The sequence below is a fragment of the Hippopotamus amphibius genome, chromosome 9, assembly GCF_030028045.1.
Source record: "Hippopotamus amphibius kiboko isolate mHipAmp2 chromosome 9, mHipAmp2.hap2, whole genome shotgun sequence".
NCBI lineage: Eukaryota > Metazoa > Chordata > Mammalia > Artiodactyla > Hippopotamidae > Hippopotamus > Hippopotamus amphibius.
This window is the reverse complement of record NC_080194.1, coordinates 63,249,133-63,271,409: the sequence shown is the minus strand read 5'-3', so window position 1 is coordinate 63,271,409 and position 22,277 is coordinate 63,249,133.

Sequence of the window (22,277 nt, the reverse complement as noted above, 5' to 3'; positions counted from 1 at the left end):
TGAAACTTTAATCTGCTTGTCTGCCAATGGGTGGAGCTGTGTTCCCAGCTTGTTTTTTTTTTTTTGGCCTGAGGCTACCCAGCACTGGAGATTACAGGCTCTTTGCTGGGGCTAATGGAGGACTCTGGGAGGGCTCATGCCAATGAGTGCTTCCCAGAACCCCTGCTGCCAGTGTCCCTGTCTCCTTGGTGAGCCACAGCTGCCCCCTACTCTGCAGGCTACCCTCCAACACCAGCAGGTAGATCTGGTTCAGTCTCCTATGGGGTCACTGCTCCTTCCCCCTGAATCCTGGTGAGCACACTATTTTTTGTGTGCCCTCCAAAAGTGGAGTCTCTGTTTCTCCTAGTTCTATGGAGGTTGTGCAATCCAATCTCTCTGGCTTTCAAAGTCTGATTCTCTGGGGATTTCTCCTCCCATTGCTGGACCCTGGGTTGGGAAGCCTGATGTGGGCTCAGAACCCTCACTTTAATGGGTGGGCTTTTGTGGTATAACTGTTCTCTAGTTTGTGAGTCACCCACCCACCATTTATGGGATTTTATTTTAATGCAATTGCACCCCTCATGCTATCTCATTGAGGCTTCTCCTTTGTCTCTGGATGTGGGATGTCTTTTTTGGTGAGTTCCAGTGTCTTTCTGCCAATGATTGTTCAGCAGTTAGTTGTAATTCTGGTGCTCTTGCAAGAGGGAGTGAGCACATGTCCTCCTACTCTGCCATCTTGAACCATCTCCTATTTTCATGTATTTCTTATGTAATTAGATAAAATTAATAAATATCACCTTTCAAAAAAAACACCAAGAATCTGTGACTATATATATATAACATATATAATAGGATGGTAGGGAAAATCTGTTCGTTGCTAAAGGAATGAACTGTCTTATCACTCAACAAAACATAACTGATCTGCTGATCAGGTTTGAGAACCCCATATGCCAATTTCTACAGCTCACTCAGGGTATTGGCCATTTCTTAAGTTATATTCAAAATAATTAATATGCCATTGAGGCATATTTGGGGGTGGCCTGGCCTGAACCCCAACAGCTGACAAGGCAGCACTTTGTGTAGGTCTTTGAATGTTATGCTGAGGAATTAGAATTTTACTCTACAGCCAATGAAAATCTACTCATATTCTTGAGAAAGGAAATGCTGAATCATTTTAACTGCAGGAGGCAAAGGGTGACTTAGAGACAAAAGATTCCCTAGAAAGAATCTTGAGAGAAATATGGGCCTGCATTAGGACCTTCACTGTAGGGAGTGAAAAAGCAAGTGCATGTCTAAGTTGAGCTGGGAGACATAAACCATGTTCGATATGGGAGGTCAGCATGAAATATGTAGTAGATAATGCCCAGGCATGTGTACAGATCAATTGAGAGGATGGTGAGTCTTCATCACAAATGAGCTGCAGAGTAAGTTTAGAGATATAAGGCGTTCTCCTCGGGACTTGTTAGGAGTGAGAGGTAATAGAATACACAGGTGTCTACATGCACCTGTGCCTGGAAAAGGCATCTGAACTCAGAGGATTGGTTGGTAGTACCCCACCAAAGGGAGAGTCAAAGTCAGTAGAGTTAATGTGCATGGATTCAGTGGGTAGATTCTGTTCTTGGGATAGGGAAATGATCACCTCTAACATTTATTTCATGTGATGATGTAAATCACTATAGTGGATTAGAAATGGCTGGTGGAGTTGGCTTGCAGCCAAAATAAGTGTGTTAATTTGCCCCAGCCATTGTTAGTCATAGAAAACTGACAAGTGAAAGAAAGGAGGAGACTGCTAATATTGTCTGTATTTCTGAGAGTGTTTCCCATTTACTAAGCATTCAAAGTGGGTCCTCAAGAATGCCCCTATTCCCCATCATCAAATCCATTTCTTTATGTTTGGACAGTTCATAGTGGTTTAGTGTTTATTTCTTCAGACCTTTTATATTTTTATGAACACAATCATATGTATATATACACACACACTATATATGCATACATATAGTAATATATATGCTGACATATGTATTGTAGTTTAATGAAAAAGAAACATGGATATCCTTCAATCTTTATTGTTTATGTATTATCCCATAGTACAGATGTAGCCAGTACCTTATATAATAAACATTTACATTGTTGATAAGAATGTCTTCATTTAAAAGAAGCACCAGCTACTTGGATGCTAGTCACAGTGCAGCTTAAGTCAGCTGGTGAGTGAACAATAAATCCATTTTAAATTTCTATTTTAGAAACCTTGCTTAAATTTGTTATTTAAAATATTTGTTCACATGATGATACTGTCAATGAAAAAGATGAGAGGAAATGATCACTCTTAGATTCTGCTAGGAAGACTGGGAATTAATGCATTTTTGCTGAGAAGGAATTTGGCAATATGTATCAAGAGTTTAAAAATGATTTATCTCCTTTGATCCAGTAATTACATTTCTTAGGGTTAATTTCAAAGTAAGAATAAATGCTGTATTAAAAGATTTATGGATATAGATATTTAATAGTCTTAGTTATGATAGGAAAAACATGGAAACATATACTAACTAGTGATTAAGTAAATTATGGCCCATTAACATGACTGAATTGTAGTTTGCAGCCTGTATAACTATGTGTTCAAAAATTTAGTTGCATGAAAAATGCTTACAATATAATGTCAAGTGAAAAAAGCTGGAGTTATCTCTTGAAATGTCTTCTTTACATTTTAAATTTCAGTTTTCCATTAAGAAACACATTTTTACATAAAGAATAAACATGGCTATGATAATTTGTGCTGGAAGAGATAACAAGTGTTTATGAAGGGAATGTCTTTCGCTCCTTCCTGTTGATATTGCTTATTACTAAGTTTTCTAGGGTGTCTTCAAATAGGTGAGCATCATTTTGTTTCATTTTTTTGTGGTGAGTTGGGACAGCATCTACTGGATATGCTCCCTGGGGAAGGAAGGTCTTTCTCTGGATAAGAGGATGAAGGACTCATTAGAGGATTGTAATGCATAACATGTTGTTTGTTGAGTTGGGGTTTCTTGTAAATTTTTCAAATACAAAGCACATCTTCCTCTCTTCCCCTGACAGCATTCCTCCCACGACCGAGACAGAGGACAAAGCCCAAATCTACCACTCTGAAAATATTTTATAGATTTGTATTCTAGGTGAAAGCACATATTGGAAAATTGCTGTTCAAACCTCAAAGTTTTGAGACTTAAAGGCAAATGTGAAAGAAGCTATTTCTCTCTTTGTAGTTATAAAGTGAAACAAGGCAGAAGTCTCAGAATTCTAACAGTTGAGAAGTAGTGAGGGAGCACAGAGGTTTATTTTATTTGAAACATAAATTCCACTTATTATCTCTGTCATCATTCTTGGTATCTAAAAATTTTTTTAACTTAAAAAATGTTAGAGAGAAAATCCTGATCTTTAGTTCAAACAAAACTGCTAGTAGTTTAACAATATTCCTTTGGACAGTGCAATTAAGACACCTACCTTACTTGACAGCAGCATTCTTACATGTCAGTGTTACCTTTCATGATGGTTAAAAAGGTCTGTAAGTTGAATAAGCAAATCTAAAGTGTAAGATGGATGACTGTAGTAGACTGGTTCCTGATTTCCATCTATACATCAAGTGGTTTTATGTGTCCTAACCTTTTCCCCACTGCGCTCATCATCTTCTTCTTTTCCTCCTCCTCCTTATTCTTCTTCCTTACTTTAAACAGCTTCTTCCTCACCCAAACCATATGATTGTAGTCAAGATTTTTCATCTTCTCTACCACCACGAGAATGTCATTATCCAAACAGATTATCATCATCTTGGTATCATTTAGATAAACTTCTATATTTTAAAAACATGTTGAACATATTTGAGATTAATATATCCCACATCAAAATCTAAGTGCTATCAGTCATGAAAATCATAACACCTCAGTCTCGGGATATAGGAATCAGAGTTCTTTCTGAGCATGTCTTGAATTGGAGGTGGGCAGAAAGCTTTCTTGCTTTCTGGACATTAGCTGGAAGGAAATAAGTCTGGGGTTGCTTATGGCTACATTCACAGGCTTGTAGAAAAAAAATCCTATATATAATGTGGAAGAATAGCCAAAACATAGAGAGAAGCAAAGGTGAGTAACACACACACACACACACACACACACACACAAACACACACACACACACACACACACACACAGAGCGGGGGTGGGGGGGGAGAGAGAAGCTTGCCACCTTTTCCTTTTTGCAGTTGTAATACTTTTCACTTTTTGCATAAACTAATTTGGGTTGGATTTCTATCACTTACAATCAAAGAGTTCTGACTATTTCAATGACCATATGGGATTAGCAGTCAGAATCAGATACTGCAGTAGGTATTCAGAGTTATCCTTGGATATACTAACTTTACTTGTTTTCTTTTTTAACTCCAAAGGAAAGATGAGTATTTAAGGAAGTAAAGCAGTAGGCACTTTGCAAAAGGAATGCCAAACTTCAGTTTCTTTGAAACCATTTAGCTTTGGGGAAGAGCTGGAGATGATTAGGCCAAGGAGTTTGACTTATAAATAAGAAATGAGAAGGCAGCAGTGAGACCCCTCTACAGCACAGAAGCTGAGTCTTGAAAAGGAATAAAAGGAATTAATTTAGAATCCCAGGCATCCCACTTTTCATCTGCTCTCAGAAACAGAATGTGATTGAATACATTACATAGTGATAATACAGAATTTGCCCTTTTCATTTTTAAGAAAGATGAGTCTGTGGATAGATTTTTTGCCTATCAGTTCAGATAAAGAAAATCCTTTTTCTGTCTTATATTTCTTATATTAGGGAGGGTCCATGGATGCTCTGGGATACCATTTTCCTTCCTTCTACAAACACCAGCCAAGACCTTTTCATCCTTCCTACCACCACGAGGTCACTATCCAATTTTCTTGGTGTTACTTAGATATCCATATTTTAAAAATATGTTGAACATATTTGAGATTAATATATGCCACATCAAAATCTAAGTGCTATCAGTTTTAAAAGCCAGTAATTGTGGACAGTCAAGGCAAAGTGGTGGTCCTAAGGGCACTCAATGGAATTCTGAATTGCTGGAATGATTGGCTTCTCAGTTTCTAGTATGAGAGCTCACTCTAATCTTCCTTTGAATAATGTATAAATGATAGTTTAACAACTGACTCATTGCCTGGAGGTGCATCAAGTATTGCTTCCTATTTGTATCTAGTGTAGATTATGAGTAGTGCAATATTTATTGACTGAATGAATTTTCCAGCTTTTACATAGAGGTATTATTTTAGAGCAAAGACATCTACAATCTTATATTAATTCCTTAATTTACACACTGTTCCTCTTCTTGCTGGGGAGTAGGTTGGTAAAAAATTAAAATGATGATAGGTTATATTGTTGGTATGAATTAATCTATCATTATAAAATGTCCTCCTTTATTCTTGGTAATATTCTTTATTCTGAAATCTCCTTTGTCTGATGTAATATAGCTACTCCAGCTTTCCTTTGATTAGTATTAACATGGTATATCATTTTTAATTCCTTTACTTTTAGACTATTAGTGTCTTTATATTTAAAGTGTGTTTCTTTTGGCAGCATATAGTTGAACCTTTGCTTTTTATCCAATCTGATCATATGTAGTTTTTAATTGGGGTATTTAGACCATTTACATTTAATGTAAGTATTTATATGGTTGGTATAAATCTACCTTCCTGTTCTTTGTTGTCTCATCTACTCTTTGTTTCCCTTTTTCCTCTTTGCATGTCTTCTTTTGGATTAATTGAATATGATTCCACTTCATATCTTTCATTGGCTTGTTTTATTAATTTAGTGGTTGCTTTAGCATCTATAACATACATCATTAATTAATTTTACCCTTCAAGTAATATGTCATTTTGCATATAGTGAAGAATCTTAACAACAGTATATGCTCATTTTTTCCCTCCTGAACTTTGTGCTATTTTATCACACATTTAACTTTTATATATGTTATAAACATCATCCTACATTTTTCCACTCTTGTTTAAACCAGGAATTGGAAAACATTTTTCTGTAAAGAGATAGTCAATATTTCAGGCTTTGTGTGCCATATGGTCTCTATTACAGTTTACCTTTACCACTGTAGCTCAAAGCAGCCATAGATAATTCATAAATGAATAAGCATTACTGTGTTCCAATAGTACTTTATTTTAAAAATAGCAAGAAGGATTTGGTCTGTCTTAGTGCATTTGGGCTACTATAACAAAATACCACAGACTCAGCTTATAAACAGCAGAAATTTATTTCTCACAGTTTTGGAGTCTGAAAGTCTGAGATCAGGGTGCTGGCATGGTCAGGTGAAGGTGCTTCCCATGTCATAGACTTCTGGTTGTATCTTCACATGACAGAAGGGGTTATGGATCTTTCTGGAGCCCCTTTTATAATGCACTAATTCCAGTCACGAGGGTTCCACCCACATGACCTAAGCATCTCCCAAAGATCCCACCTGCTAATACTATCACATTTGGACATTAGGATCTCAACATGTGAATTTTGGGGGGGACACAAATATTCAGACTATAGTGTGGTCTGTGGGCTATGGTTTGCTAATCCTTGGTTTAAATAATCAATTATCTTTTTAAAGATCTTACTGGCATTCATCATTCCTTTATGTAGATTCATATATTCCACTGGTATAATTTTCCTTCTGTCTGAAGGACTTACTTTAACATTTCTTGCCATGCAGATCTGTTGATGTTAAATTCTTTCAGCTTTTGTATGTCTGAAATATTCTTAATTTCACCTTCATTTGTAAAAGATATTTTTCTGGGTATAGAAGCCCAAGTTAGCAGCATTTTCCTTTTGTCTTTTAAAAATGTTGCTGCACTCTTTTCATATGTGTGTTATTTCCAACAAGAAATCCACTGTCATTGTCTTTATTCCTGTTTACATGAAACTTGCATACTATACTTGGTATAGTTTTCTTCATGTTTCTTGTACTTGGGATTAATTAAGCTTCTTGGCACTATAGATTTATAGTTTTCATCAAATAAAGAAAAACTTTGACCATTATTCTTCAAATATCTGCCTCTGCCAACATTTCAGGGATGCATTCATTTTTCTTTTTTTTTTAGGAAATCAAATAAGTTTTATTTTATTTTTTAAGCTCTTTATTGGAATATAATTGCTTTACACTCTTGTACCAGTTTTTGAGGTACACCAAAGTGAATCAGCTGTATTTATACATATATCCCCATATCCCCTCCCTCCTGAGACTTGCTCCCACCCTCCCTGTCCCGGCCCGCTAAGGTATCACTCATCATCAAGTTGATCTCCCTTTGTTATACAGCAACTTCCCACTGGCTATCTATTTTACAGTTGGTACCGTAAATATGTCTATGCTACTCTCTTACTTCATCCCAGCTTCCCTTTCACCCCCACCCCCCCAACCTCATGTCCTCCATCCATTCTCTGCATCTGCATCCTTATTCTTGTCTTGTCACTGGGTTCATCAGTACCATTTTTTTTTTTTTAGATTCTGTATATATGAGTTAGCATACAATATTTGTTTTTCTCTTTCTGGCTTACTTCACTCTGTATGACAGACTCCAGGTCTATCCACCTTATTACATATAGCTCCATTTCATTCCTTTTTATAGCTGAGTAATATTCCATTGTATATATATGCCACAACTTCTTTATCCATTCATTTGTTGATGGGCATTTAGGTAGCTTCCACATCCTAGCTATTGTAAATAGTGCTGCAATAAACATTATGGTACATTTTTCTTTTTGGATTATGGTTTTCTCTGGGTATATTGCCCAGGAGTGGGATTACTGGATCATATAGTAGTTCTATTTTTAGTTTTTTAAGGAACCTCCAAACTGTTTTCCATAGTGACTGTACCAACTTACATTCCCACCAACAGCACAGGAGAGTTCCCTTTTCTCCACACCCTTTCCAACATTTGTTGTTTCTAGGTTTTTTGATGATGGCCATTCTGATCGGTGTGAGGTGATACCTCATTGTGGCTTTGACTTGCATTTCTCCAATGATTAGTGATGTTGAGCATGTTTTCATGTGTTTGTTGGCCATCTGTATGTCTTCTTTGGAGAAATGTCTATTTAGGTCTTCCACCCATTTGTGGATTGGGTTATTTGCTTTTTTGGTATGAAGCTGCATGAGCTGCTTGTATATTTTGAACTCAGAGGTAAGCGTAAGCACATGTGGGCACCTTATCTTTGACAAAGGAGGCAAGAATACACAGTGGAAAAAAGCCTCTTCAATAAGTGGTCTTGGGAAAATTGGACAGCAACATGTAAAAGAATGAAATTAGAACGCTTCCTAACACCATACACAAAAATAGACTCAAAATGGATTAAAGACCTAAATCTAAGGCCAAACACTGTAAAACTCCTAGAGGAAAACATAGGCAGAACACTCTATGACATACATCAAAGCAAGATCCTTTTTGACCCACCTCCTAGAATCACGGAAATAAAATCAAGAATAAACAAATGGGACCTAATGAAACAAAAGCTTTTGCACAGTGAAAGAAACCATAAACAAGACAAGAAGGCAACCCTCAGAATGGGAGAAAATACTTCCAGCAAAGCAACAGACAAAGGATTAACCTCCAAAATATAGAAGCAGCTCATGCAGCTTAACACATTCATTTGTGATTTAGGACTTTTGATGTTTTCCTCTCCTCTCCATCTCCTCCTCTTCCTTTCTCTTCTCTTCCTCTTCCTTCTCTTTCCCCTCCTACACATCCTCTTTCTGTGATTCATTTTGAAGAGTTTCTATCACTATGTCATCAAGTTACTTGCCTTCTCTTCTGCATTGTTTAAGTGGCCATTTATCTCAGCCAGCATATTTCTCATCTTTTATATTTTAGTTTTTAATTCTAGAAGTACAATTTGGGACTTTAAAAAATATCTTCCATGTCTCTAGTTAACTTTTTAGCATATGGAATACAATTATAATATCTGTTTTAGTTTCCTTTTCTGCTAACTTTAACATTTATGTCAGATCTGGGTGGGTTTTGGTTGAGTGATTTTTCTCCTCATTATGGATTATATTTTCCTGTTTCTTTGCATGTGAGACTAGATGCCAGACTGGATTTTTACCTTGTGTTCTGGAAATCTTTATATCCCTATAAATTTTCAGGCGTTTTGTTCTCTTGGAAATAGTTTGATACTTTGGGGTCCTGCTTTTATGATTTATTAGGTTGGTCTAAAATAGTGCTCAGTTTAGAGATCACTATGTCCCACTCACAGATTTTTTTTGGGTATTCTCCTCAAGCCCCCATGATTTATAAAGTTTTCCAATCTGCCCATGTGAGGTCAGGCACTGTTCCTTCTAATCCTTTTGGGGGGATTTTCCAACAGCTTGAGGTAGTTTCCTCACATTCATATGTTGATCTGTACTTAGCTAAATAATCTAAGAAAGTATTTTCAGATCTCCAAAGTTCTCTCTCTGAACTCTTATTTCCTCACCAGTAGTCTGTTCTCCAATTGCCATGGTCCCTCTGGACTTTCAGCTTCATTTCCTCAATTTAGGAAGTTGGGAGGAGTCCAGGGGGCTCTGCCTGGTTTCCTTCCCCCTGCACTGAACTCTCCCAAGAGAGTGGGGTAATCCAACCCCTGCCTTATTTATTTCCCATCTCTTGTGAAGTACTGTTCTTCTTTACCTGATTTCCAATATCCTGAATACCATTGTTTCATACATTTTGTCAATTTCTTTGTTGTTTCAGGGGGAGGGTAAATTGGTCCCTCTCTAGACTTTCAGTGACATGTATTCCAGAGTGCCAACCATCCAAGGCAGTAGGTATCAGACACTGTAGTGGTTAAAATTTTAAGTGTATTAGGGTGCCTAGTAAATAAATTTCTTATCTTTGCTCATATTTAGAATAAATAGGAGATAGCTGTGGGGTCAGAGAGATGGCAACTATGAGGTCTGCTCCTTTCTTATAAAAGTTGGAGAAAGTAGCTAAGGTTTGCAGTCAGCTCACTAACATTTCACCTTGATTTAGATAGACTTACCTAGTCACAGGTAGTCTGAACAAACACAAGCCAACCCCAGGGGCCAAACCCAGATAAATCTGTAGTCTGAAGGGGCAATGAAAGTTTCCCCAAGGCACGTAGGGAAATGCTATAAGGAAAGAGAGGAAAGAGCTGGGTGAAGCTTTATCGCCCACATTCTACAGATAAGTAACTCCTCCTCTCCTGGGGACACCTAGTGTGGGCTTTGAAAGAGGCTTGGAATGTCACTATAAGAAAGGTGGAAACTAGAGGGATGGAGACGAATGGTCTCACAAAGATAATGGGTTCAGCCAGAGATAGCTCTTGGCTCTCCCAAGTGACCTTGGACAAATGAACCCCTAACCTTATTTCTTCCTCTTTGAAGCTGCCCCACAACCTTCAGTGAATTTTTATAGTATGTGCTCCTCATCTGCTTCCTCTTTCCCTCTCTTTCTTTCTCTCTGTCTTTTTCTTATGATAATACCAGTTTTTAAGACATGCGATTGTAAATAACCTTATTATTTCTCACTTCCACAGAATCATAACCAGCCTCTTAAAGTTGTCTAAGTAGGAACTGTAACAATCATAAAGTTGCTTTTCCTTCCTGGAGGAGTAATCTTGTCCTATCCTAACATGAAGGTTCTCAAAGCTATTCAATTCAAAGACACACACAAGGATGTCCCCAGTGTGAAGCTTGGGCTCAGACCCTACTCTAACAATGCCACCTGATGCAGCATCCCCCCTGCATCACTGCAGTAGTTATTAAGGTATTTGGGAAACATCCTGCCAGCCTGGAGTCCTACAGCCCTGTGACACCTCGCTTGCTGTCTGTCATCTGTCCACTGTCGATTTCAGATCATAGGAGAATAAAACACATTCCTCCAGCCAAGTGCTTGGTAATCCAATCTAAGCAGAGGGCTTTAAAAGCTCAATACCAATAACCCCCCCATTCATTTCATCTCAGTTAATTAGGAATCAACCAACAGGCTGATAAGGGCTAGGCTGAAATTTACCTTTGCTTTGAAAAGTCTTTCTTCATACACAGTGAAAATTAATTGGGTAAATAGAACATCAGGTGAATGATGGAGGAAAAAAAAGCAGAAGGAGAAAGAGGCATTAAATTGCTCTTATGATGAAAACAGCCTTTTACAAACAGGTAAGAACAGCCTCATAGCGATGGAAAGGGTGGAAAGGGCTAGATGTTTACGGTCCTGAGTGCCTGCTCTAGCTCTTCCCTAATAACTGTGCCACTCAAGCATGCTGCTTCCCTTCCCTGGGACTCAGGTGGTTCCACTATAAAATCAGAAGTTATTCTCCACAGACGTTTATAACTTCATAAAATAATAGCAATTGAGGCACTCAATTTAAAGTAAACCTTAAGTTTTTATCCAGCCAGGCAACGCACCCAAACGTTGTAGTAGAAAGGACTACTCTGTGCTAAGACATCTAGATAAATCAGCATAACCCCAGAATGCCAGTCTCTCCCAGTTCCAATCCGTTCTCACAGCAATCTTTCTGAGTCAGTTCTGACCTTGTCTCTTCCCATGTGGCGGCTCTCAGGCCCTCAGGATAAAGTCCATACTCTCTAGCAAGGCACGTAAGAGCTCCCATGGAATCAGACCCAGCGTGTTCACATATACCATTTCCCTGTTTTGCCCAGGAACTGCTTACAGGTCCTCCAAATCTTAACTCAAGCAACTGCTCTTTGTAAATTCTCCCCCAATCCCCCCATGCAGAGTTGGTGATGTCCTCCTCAGTGTTTTCCTCATGTCCAATCAAGAGGTGGCATGTTTGCCTCTTCTGATGGACTGTGGATTCCTTAAACCTAGGGGTTTTGCCCTATTCCATCTTTGTATTTTTGAAGTCTAGCATGGGAATACAAAAGGGCTTATTGCATGGATGAATGAAAATAGCATTTAAAGGTAATAAAGTGGCAATTTTATACTATGCCATAATTTAGAAATTTCCTTATTTGAGACTGGCTGTCCCCTGATAATCTGAGTTACTGAAGGGTACTGACATTTCTGAGGATTCTCTAGGAACTGTTAAGTCAGGAATAGTTTGCCTTGAAAATTGCATTTAAGATGAAGAAGAGGTTTAGTTAGTGAACTGAGACTGGATGTTAAAGAAAAGTCATTTGGAAAATGTCACGAGCAATGTTTTTTAACACTACTTTTATCAGCCCACAATAGTAGAGCCTGGTTTATTTGATGTTATGCTAAGCAGAGTCATAGCCATGTTTCTAAATTAGAAATTGTAATTGATGGTTCTAGAAATGGGTGGGTTTCCCCAGCGTCTATAAATTTTTGGCCCCTGGAGATGAAGTGTTTGGGTAGGGGCTTAGGGCCATCTGAAAAGGGAAATCAAGCATTGGGTGATAGTGCTTTCAACTCAAAGATTTTTTTTTTTGATAACTATGAATTTCCAGGTTTACATATGAGAAAACTGAAGTTCAGAAGGGTGCTCCGTATTGACTGAGTGAATTCAAAGTTCCTGAGTCGTGGCACTACTGACATTTTGGACTGAATAATTCTTTGTTGTTAGAGGCCAGCCTGCATGTTGTAGATGTTGAGCCACAGCCCTGGCTTTCTCCCACTATGTGCCCATCCCTAGTTGTGAAAAAGATCTCCCTCCATACGTTAACAACAGGGAAAGAAAATTGTCCCATAAGAACCATTGGATTAAATGAATCAATTAATAAACCTTACCTGAGGAAAGCTAAAATGCATTAAGTCCATGGTTAAGTTTTTCTTTTTGAGTTGGTGTTAAAATCAATTAGATTCAATAAACACACGTATATTTGTCTGTGAGGCAATGAACAAGACACTATGCTAGGCATTGTGGAATTGTAGAGAGCTGAAGAAGAATCCTCTGTCCCTTTAAAAACCTACAAATAACTACCTTACAGGGTGGTGGGGAGGGTTCAGTGAACTAAAGCGAGATCACTGCAGACAAGTCAGTACCTCTCCTCTTTGCTTGTACAACCAGTGCCCAAACAGTTGTTGTCAATCCATTCTTGACCTGAGTGATCAAACACATGATATTCTACATCCATAGTAAACTTTGGCTAGGCGTGTAAGGGGCAGACACATAATTATTACTACTTTTAGTTATTCTTTGAGAAAATATTACATCAACAAACAACAGAGAAGCATGACAGAAGCATTGCTTTCATTGGTGCATAAAATATATATATATATATATATATATATATATATAGATTCCTTTTCCAATCTTTGAAAAGTATGATAAATCCTGTTTTGATAAGCCAAAGGGAAGATGCAGAGTGGAAAAATGGGGAACAAACAGTATTGGGGAGCAGCTTCTGTCACTTCACCTCTAGCTGGTAGAACCAAGGCAGTCAGAAGGGTCCATCAAATACAATACGATTCAGGGGTTCATGCCCCAGCTCTGATGCTGATTGGCCATGAGGCCCAAGCTCGATCTCTACAGGGTTTTTACAGAAATTAAGCAACTGATACATAATATCAGGCCCATGGTAGGCAATTCTAAATGGCAGTTTTATTTTCCTCTTAAACCTCTTAAGCATTCAGTACCTCACTCATTCACTCAGCATTGAGACCCTACAGACACTTGTCAACAGAGATCCACTGTACTGTATTATAAAGTGGGCTAGAAATGCAGGCAGAGACCAGTTTGTGGGGGTCCTCAAAGAGCATGCTTTTAAGTGGACCATGGGGGAAACTGAAGGCTTTTTAGGAAGGAAGTGATTTTCAACTCATTTACATAAAATAACTACCACTATTCTTCTCTCTTCCCCCAACTCTTTCCTCTCTTCTGGTATCTCTATAACATCCTATAATTTTTGTTAAGCTTTTGTTCCCATTAGTTAACTTGATCCCCAAAGCAATATACTGATATATGTGTTATTACTATTTACAATGGGCATTCATGCAATTTGACCAAAATTACACAGTTAGTAAGGGGCTGAATTTATACTTGAACCCCAATCTTAGTATTCCAAGCCTTGTCCTGTTTCTTCTATACTCCACCACCACAGGAAAATAAAAACCAATATGGGGCTCGTGTGTCATCTACCCACCAGGGAAAAACACAGAACATCCCTAAACACCTTGCTTTCAGGCCATAAAAATAACCATGAGACAGAATAACTTTATCTTTGGGTTTTGTTTCGGCACTGTTTATTTAGTAGTTGTTCTCTAAGTGTCTTTCTGACGGCTGTCATTTGATTTACAGACCTACTGGGAAAAGAAGTAATTTTAAACTGTTATTATTTCATGAAATAGCTCTGTGTCTTAACTGTGTCAATTTTGTCCTGGCCCAATGCCTTTAAGAATGTGTTTTCTGGACCCATATCTATTGCAGATAGTGTTCTGAACACTTTAGTAGCAGTACTAAATCTTAGTTTAGTTTAGCATTGCTACTAAATCCTGGTTAGTTTTTCATAGGGTTCACTGCACAGAAATGGGGTACATCTTGTTAGCTAAAGGTATTAGATTCCGGCTCTCCATCCATACTATTAGCACTGGATAAAAACCTCAGGATTTGTGAAGTCTAGTTGTCTCATTTTACACATAAAGACACTGGGACCCAAGCAGGGAAACAGACTAACTCAGGGTCTGAAGGGAGGGCGTGACAGAGGCACTACTCTAACCTAGGTGACCAACCTCCTGGTTACCCTTGTGACTGTTAAGCATGGCCCAGGGACCAGCAGCATCACTGAAACCTGTGAGATGTTAGAAATGCAGAATTTGGGGCCCTACCCCAGGTTTACTACATCAGAATCTGAATTGTAGCAAGATACCCAGCTGATTTATATGTATACTAACTTTTAAGATGCACTGTTTTATATTAAATTGAGCTTTTGCTTGTGTAGGTATTTGTAGCTATGTTTAAGTGTATGTGTGTGAAGGTCAACAGGGAAAGGAAGGGAAGAAGGTCAGGCAAGGGGGAGAGGAAGAGGGAGAGAGAGAGAAAATGACTGTTTGATTGATCCTGGGGAAGTGTGGGTTGGAGATAATGAAATGTCCACATGCTGTCCTTTAAACACTTGACACCGGGGGCTGGCATTCAGGGCTGGGATCTAGGGAGGGACACTAATCTGCATGCAGGGCATTTCTAAATAGGTGGTGGATGAAACATGGAGGGAACAAGATCATCCAGAGGGAGCTGGAAGGAAACACTAATATTTGGAAGCTGGCAGACCAGCTAAAAAAGTTGTCAAGGAAAGGCCGGGACTTAGCAATAAGGACCTCAGTGTCCTAGAAGCCACGAAGAAGGGTTTTTAATTCTTTGGTTAATGTTGTCAAATAACAAAGAAACAAACAAACAAACAGAGATCAGAGAGATGAAAACTGAAAATTCTCCTTTATATTTCATAACTTTGGTAAGTTGGCCAGGGGCCCCATCTAAAACCAGTGTCCTTTCGATTCTAGAACCTTTCTTTGGGCAGATGTTTCAAATACTAACCCCAGGCCATTCCTGTCCTTGGTGGTAGGACCTTGTGCCAGCAATGCTTCATCTGCCACTTCTGCTGCGGCTGCTCACGGTCGCCCTCCTGCCTCTCTGCCTCTGACTTCCTGGCCCTTGACTTACCTCTTGGTCACTGGATTAAACTTCCCATCTGACCCTTTTTCTGCTTCTTTGTGTGCTCCCTTTTTCAGACCACTGCTGCCTCCTAACCTAGGTTTGCTTGGACTGATTTTCATAACCTGATTGTTTCTATTCCCATCAACTCCCAACATATATTCCTTAAACTGAAATTATCTGAGCTAAGTTCCCACACAAAATAACTGGGGCACCAAACTCTAGAACAGAGTTGTTCTGAACAGTGAATGTGATAGGAACATCTCCTCTTTTAGAGTAAGTAGATTATGGTTTAAAATAAGCCACAGAGAGCAGATGGGCTCCTAGAAAGAAGTCCAGACTTGCCCATGGTGTCAGTGGCTTAGCTGATGCATCAGGAGGGAAGTATTAAAAATTTAAGCCATTTACTCCAACACAATTGTCTGTGCATAATTTTTAATGTGTTTTTATTTGGGCATCAGCAGGATTCTGGAGGAACACCGAAAACATTTTTCAATTTTTGAAAATAGCTGGTAGAATTTAGATTTCTAGTTACTACTTTAAAAGCAGGATTATTGAAAGTTACTGCACAAAGTCTCCAATTGCTGGCTGCCTTCTCTCTTTTAGTCTGGACTGGAGACCCTAGCCAGTTCTTGATGTCAAAGACATTAGCAGGCTTATGAAAAGTCAGGAGGAGGAAGGATGTCAAGAATGGGTGAGACCAGCCAAATACCACCAATTTCATCGACATCAGCCCCAAACTATACTTTTTTGTTTGGAGCACTAAATAGATGCCTTCACATATCACCTTGTTTAGTTCTCACAACAATTATATGGAGTAGGTGTTATTATCTCCACTTTGTAGACATGTCTTAGCAAAGTTACATAGCGTGTTAGTGGCAAGGAGCAAGATACTAACACACTGTGTATTGAGTCTGTGTATAATGGGGTGATTTTAAAATTTGGGTCAGGGTCAATGTAAAAGAAGTATTATAGAGTAAAAGAATCAGTGGGAGAAAAGTGTTATAAAGGAGTATTTTCTGTATTTCCTTTATAAAATATTACAAGCCCATTAAAATTCACCTGAGGTAAGTTCGTCCTTCTATGAGGGTGAGTCAAAAATTATCCACACTTCGGTTATATGAAAACTTCTGTTGGCTGCCCTGTCTTATCAGCGCTTTCCGTTCAAGGCTACTGTCTCCTCAGTCACTGCTGTGCAGGTGTGAACGTGTTACTTCAGTTCATTTGTAACTGCGGTGTGAGCAAAAATGGATGTCCCACTTGTGATTTGCATGAAAGAAGAGCAGCGTGCGGATTCATTTTTTGTGGTCTGAGGGTGTACCTCGTGCCGTTATTTATCAAAGACTTTGTGCGCACTATGGAGAAAGTGTTTTGTCACAAAGAAGTGTGTATGAATGGATAGAGAAGTTCAAGGAAGGTTGCACAGGTCTTAGCCATCAAGAAGGAGCTGGACTCCCGTCCATGTGAAGACATGAAGACAGCAGTGTATTTATGGCTCGCAGCTCAGCCTAAAACATTTTTTTAATGAGGGAATACAGAAGCTTGTTGACAGATGGACAAAGTGTATTGAAAAGCAAGGAGATTATGTCAAAAAATGATGTATTTGTCTTTTCTAAAAGTTAATTAAAATAAATTCTACAGCCAGAGTGCGGATAAGTTTTGACCCACCCTCGTAAATGTATCATTCAAGGAAAGAGCTCCAGGATGATGGCAAAGGAGAATTTTCCCCTAATTAAAGATCCTGGGCCAGCTGGGTCCTCTTTTAGCTCTGCACTTCCATTTAGGTTTCAATGGCTGCTCCTCACACCAGGACTGTTTATCAGCTCTGCTCAGCATCCTTTTACATCCAGTTGTCAGTTTCAGTAAGTGCCCTTCTTGAAGTCATCTATGAAGCCATTTAGCCATGAGCCTCAGCTTCTCCATCTATAACTTGGAAATGATAGAACTAACCCATGAGATCATTTGGTGTTTGAATCACGTAGGTAAAACTTATGTGGCAATTTTGATAAAGAGTAAATGGAAAAATATGAAACATTGAAGACAGCAAATAACCTACTTGAAAACTAGTGCAAAACTTTTTAGAAAGAAATTTTGGTTCATTGAATGAAAAACACTTATAAGTGTGAGGTGGACTCAATGAACAAAAACTAAAAGAATGTGACTAAACAAAAATAAACTGAATTTCTGAAAGAAATGTAGAAAAACTTGTTTAAAACTGTTTCAAAATGGCTCACTAGGGCTGTCAGGATGGCCAAGTGGTCTAGGCACCAGACTCAGGCTACAAAACAAAAACAAAAAACCCCCCAACCCACTAGCCTACTGCATTTCATGACTATTTGTCTCATGTGTAGAAACTGCTCTTTAAGTATAAATGAGGCAACTCAATAATGAGAGACAGTTGAGACATTTCTGGTTACCTGGCTATACTTTGGATATTGTCATCAGTTCTTTTCATGCTCATATACCAATTACCTTATATTTATCTTTTTTTAAAAAAATATTTATTTATTTATTGGCTGCGTTGGATCTTTGTTGCTGCGTGCGGGCTTTCTCTATTTGTGGCGAGCAGGGGCTATTCTTGGTTGTAGTGCACGGGCTTGTTGTTGCGTTGGCTTCTCTTGTTGCAGAGCATGGGCTCTAGGCACGTGGCCTTCAGTAGTTGCGGCACATGGGCTCAGTAGTTGTGATGCATGGGCTTAGTTGCTCCGTGGCATGTGGGATCTTCCTGGACCAGGGATTGAACCTGTGTCCCCTGCATTGGCAGGCGGATTCTCAACCAGTGTGCCACCAGGGAAGTCCCATCTTATATTTCTCTTCATGCAGTGATTAAAATAAGCATTTTTTCAGAATGTTCATGCCTCTTTTCGTAATTATAATTCAATTTAACAAATGTTAATTTAGTGCCTTATAAATTTAGTCCATAGTATTAGGCACTGTGTAGACTCAGAAAATTCACAAAAAATTTGTCTTCATAATGAGTTCTCTTTTAAGTTTAAGCCTCATGAGGGAGGACATTGTTTTATTCAGATTTTGCATATGTAGCTAAGGCAGGGAGTGGTGGTTTAGCATAGACATATATATACTACCAACCGTAAAATAGAGAGCCAGTGGGAAGTTGCTGTATAACAAAGGGAGTTCAACTCAATGATGGATGATGCATTAGAGGACTGGGACGGGGAGGGTGGGGGGGGGAGTCAAGGGAGGGAGGGAATACGGGGATATGTGTATAAATACAGATGATTGACCTTGGTGTACCTCAAAAACTGGTACAAGAGTGTAAAGCAATTATATTCCAATAAAAAAAAAAGGCCATAAATAATAAAAGTAATTTTAGGTTGCTTAGAGACTCTGTGTTAAGTAAGACATAAATCAGGAATTAGGCAAGGGCTGGGGCATGTATTCTTATGTATTCTTTGAATATATTATGTTGCAAATGGAGTAAGCTGTTAGCACAGGATGGATAGTGGATGGAGATTTATCTGGAGTTGTGGTAGACTCTGGCTTTACTTCCAAAGCAGGTGAAAGGTTTCATGGGTTTCTCACTGCATACAGTAAGAATAGACTTCTTCTCTTGCCTTTTGCTAAAGGTCCATCACTGGACCATAACAAGCAGGAAATGAAGAAAATCTTTGTAAAATAAAGGCAACTAAAACAGCATTTGATGGAAAGGTGGAGGAGGAAGAGTTGGTATAAGGGAAAGACTTGGGGCAGTGATAAACAGGGTGTTTCCTTTGTAAACTGTGCAGCTTGGTTGGAAAGGTATTCTTGCTGAGTGCCCTCCATAGGCAAGGTGGCCAAAAAGGTAATAAAAAGTGGAAATACATGCTTTATTGATCTGTTTCATATTTGGAGTGTGATGGGACTGTTGCCATCATTCTCCTCAAATATGGAGGGGCCGGGGGGAGGGGGGCCTTGGAAGGGCCTTGGACTCTTCTTGAATGACTGGCATAGTCATGTGATTAATTTTTAAGAAACAAATAATGATAAGCATCAGTTTGAGGGGCAATTGAAAGAAATCAAAAGTGAGAAGACAAGATTAAAGGTCTGACTCCCTCATTAACGACCTATGTGATCTTGGGGAAATAATGCTGAGCTCAGCTTCCTAGTTGCGGAAATGGACCTAAGAATACTTTACCTACCTGATATGAGGATCATGTGATGATTTCCGTGAAGGCCCCTTATAAGGCACAAGTCGTCCTATAAAATTTGCTATCTCTATTTGAGAACAAGTGGGTATCATTGTAGGGCAGGGTGAGTTGAGGTGGCTTCATTGCAAATCATATTTCCTTCTTTTCATTTTAATTTATGTCTACTGGTGAATATACAATAAATATTTTCTTAACATTTTCTTTTAAATGACCCTTCATTTTGTCCTCGTCTGACCAAGTGTGGTCTCAGCAGAATTCTCTGTAAAAAGTTTGGAGACTGAATTGTCAGAGCTGTATCATATTTTAATTTTGTTGGAGTATAATTTGTCTTTCTATAATCCCACATTTTTCTTGGTTTTATTCAAGCTGTTCCACTATTAAAAATTAATTTCCCTGAGACTGATCCTTATTGACCTATCAGGAAACAGCAGCAGAACATCATAGAGCCAACATTAGACACTGAGGTAAGAGGACAGTGAAATTTCTTCCCTAGATTTCTAGTTGTCTCTGGTGGACCAATTAAAAGCTGATCACTGTGATGAAAAGAAAGAAAAATGAAGGTAGAAGAGAGACAGCTAATAGAGGGGGTGCTCAGGTAGCTCTTAGTCATAAAGTGAACGAGGACAGTTTGTTTACTTTTGGGGATTTTCTAAACAAGGCACTTAAAATGGAGAGCTTGAAAAGTTCTCAGAAGGAAACTCATCTGCAATAATACAGGATGGAAATGCCTGGGTCAGGAAAATGAGACATTTCTATTGCACTGGGTAACTGAATATGAAATCTTCAAGAGGCTATAGTGATTTAGTTGTGTCTCTAGTGTTTTGGGAAATAACTTATTGATGAAGCAGGTTTTGTAACTTGAGCTGATTCTACAAGCTGTCTCTAAAATATTAGAAACCAGACAAGAACTTGAAGATTAATTAATAAGCTATGTTGATCCCTAAGGTGTTGCCTGTGTCCATGCAGGGTTGTTACAAAAGTTTGAAAATGTGAAGTTTTTGACTTGCTGGTTATCAAAGTACTAAAAGAATTCTGTCCAAGGTAGCTTTGCTGTTTCAGTGAGAAAACCAAGCCAATGGGAACAGAATTTCTCCCCTCAGTTTGCCTCCTCTGCTTATTTCCTGATTGGCAGATGGACAGATGTGTGAATGTAAATGAAAACCACTCTGACAGCTACAGGAAAGAAAGAGTTGCTTATGACGATAAAGTATTTGCACTCAGCAAGCTTCTTCTGTGCCTGTTATACAGCAGGTGGATGTATAATGCACATTATATGGCCATGGTCTTAGCTAACAAAAACCTGTGCTCACACAGCAGGAAATTATACACAATTAATCTTTTTCTTTTTTTTTCAGGTTTATTGAAGTGTAATTGTGAATTAAATGTATATATATTTAAGTTATACAACATGGTATTTTTTTATTAGCTCTTTATTGTATTATAATTGCTTTATACTCTTGTACAAGCTTTTGAGGTACACCAAAGTCAATCAGCTGCATTTATACAAATATCCCCATATTCCCTCCCTCCTGTGACTTCCCCCCACCCTCCCCGTCCCTTCCCTCTAAAGCATCACCCATCATTGAGTTGATCTCCCTTTGTCATACAGAAACTTCCCACTGGCTATCCATTTTACAGTTGGTAGTATATATATGTCTGTGCTCCTCACTCACTTCGTCCCAGCTTCCCCTTCACCCCCCACCCCCCCCAACTTCATGTCCTCCAGTCCATTCTCTACATCTGCATCCTTATTCTTGTCTTGTCACTGGGTTCATCAGTACCATTTTTTTTTTTTTAAGATTCTGTATATATAAGTTAGCATACAATATTTGTTTTTCTCTTTCTGGCTTACTTCACTCTGTATGACAGACTCCAGGTCTATCCACCTCATGACATATAGCTCCATTTCATTCCTTTTTATAGCTGAGTAATATTCCATTGTATATATATGCCACAACTTCTTTATCCATTCATTTGTTGATGGGCATTTACGTTGCTTCCATGTCCTGGCTATTGTAAATAGTGCTGCAATAAACATTACGGTACATGTTTCTTTTTGGATTATGGTTTTCTCTGGGTATATGCCCAGGAGTGGGGTTACTGGATCATATGGTAGTTCTAGTTTTAGTTTTTTGAGGAACCTCCAAACTGTTTTTCATATTGGCTGTACCAACTTACATTCCCACCAACAGTGCAGGAGAGTTCCCTTTTCTCCACACCCTCTCCAACATTTATTGTTTCTAGATTTTTTGATGATGGCCATTCTAACTGGTGTGAGGTGATACCTCATTGTGGTTTGACTTGCATTTCTCTGATGATTAGTGATGTTGAGCATCTTTTCATGTGTTTGTTGGCCATCTGTATGTCTTCTTTGGAGAAATGTCTATTTAGGTCTTCTGCCCATTTGTGGATTGGGTTATTTGCTTTTTTGGTATGAAGCTGCATGAGCTTCTTATATATTTTGGAGATTAATCCTTTGTCCATTGCTTCGTTGGCAAGTATTTTCTCCCATTCTGAGGGTTGTCTTCTTGTCTTGTTTATGGTTTCTCTTGCTGTGCAAAAGCTTTTAAGTTTCATGAGGTCCCATTTGTTTAT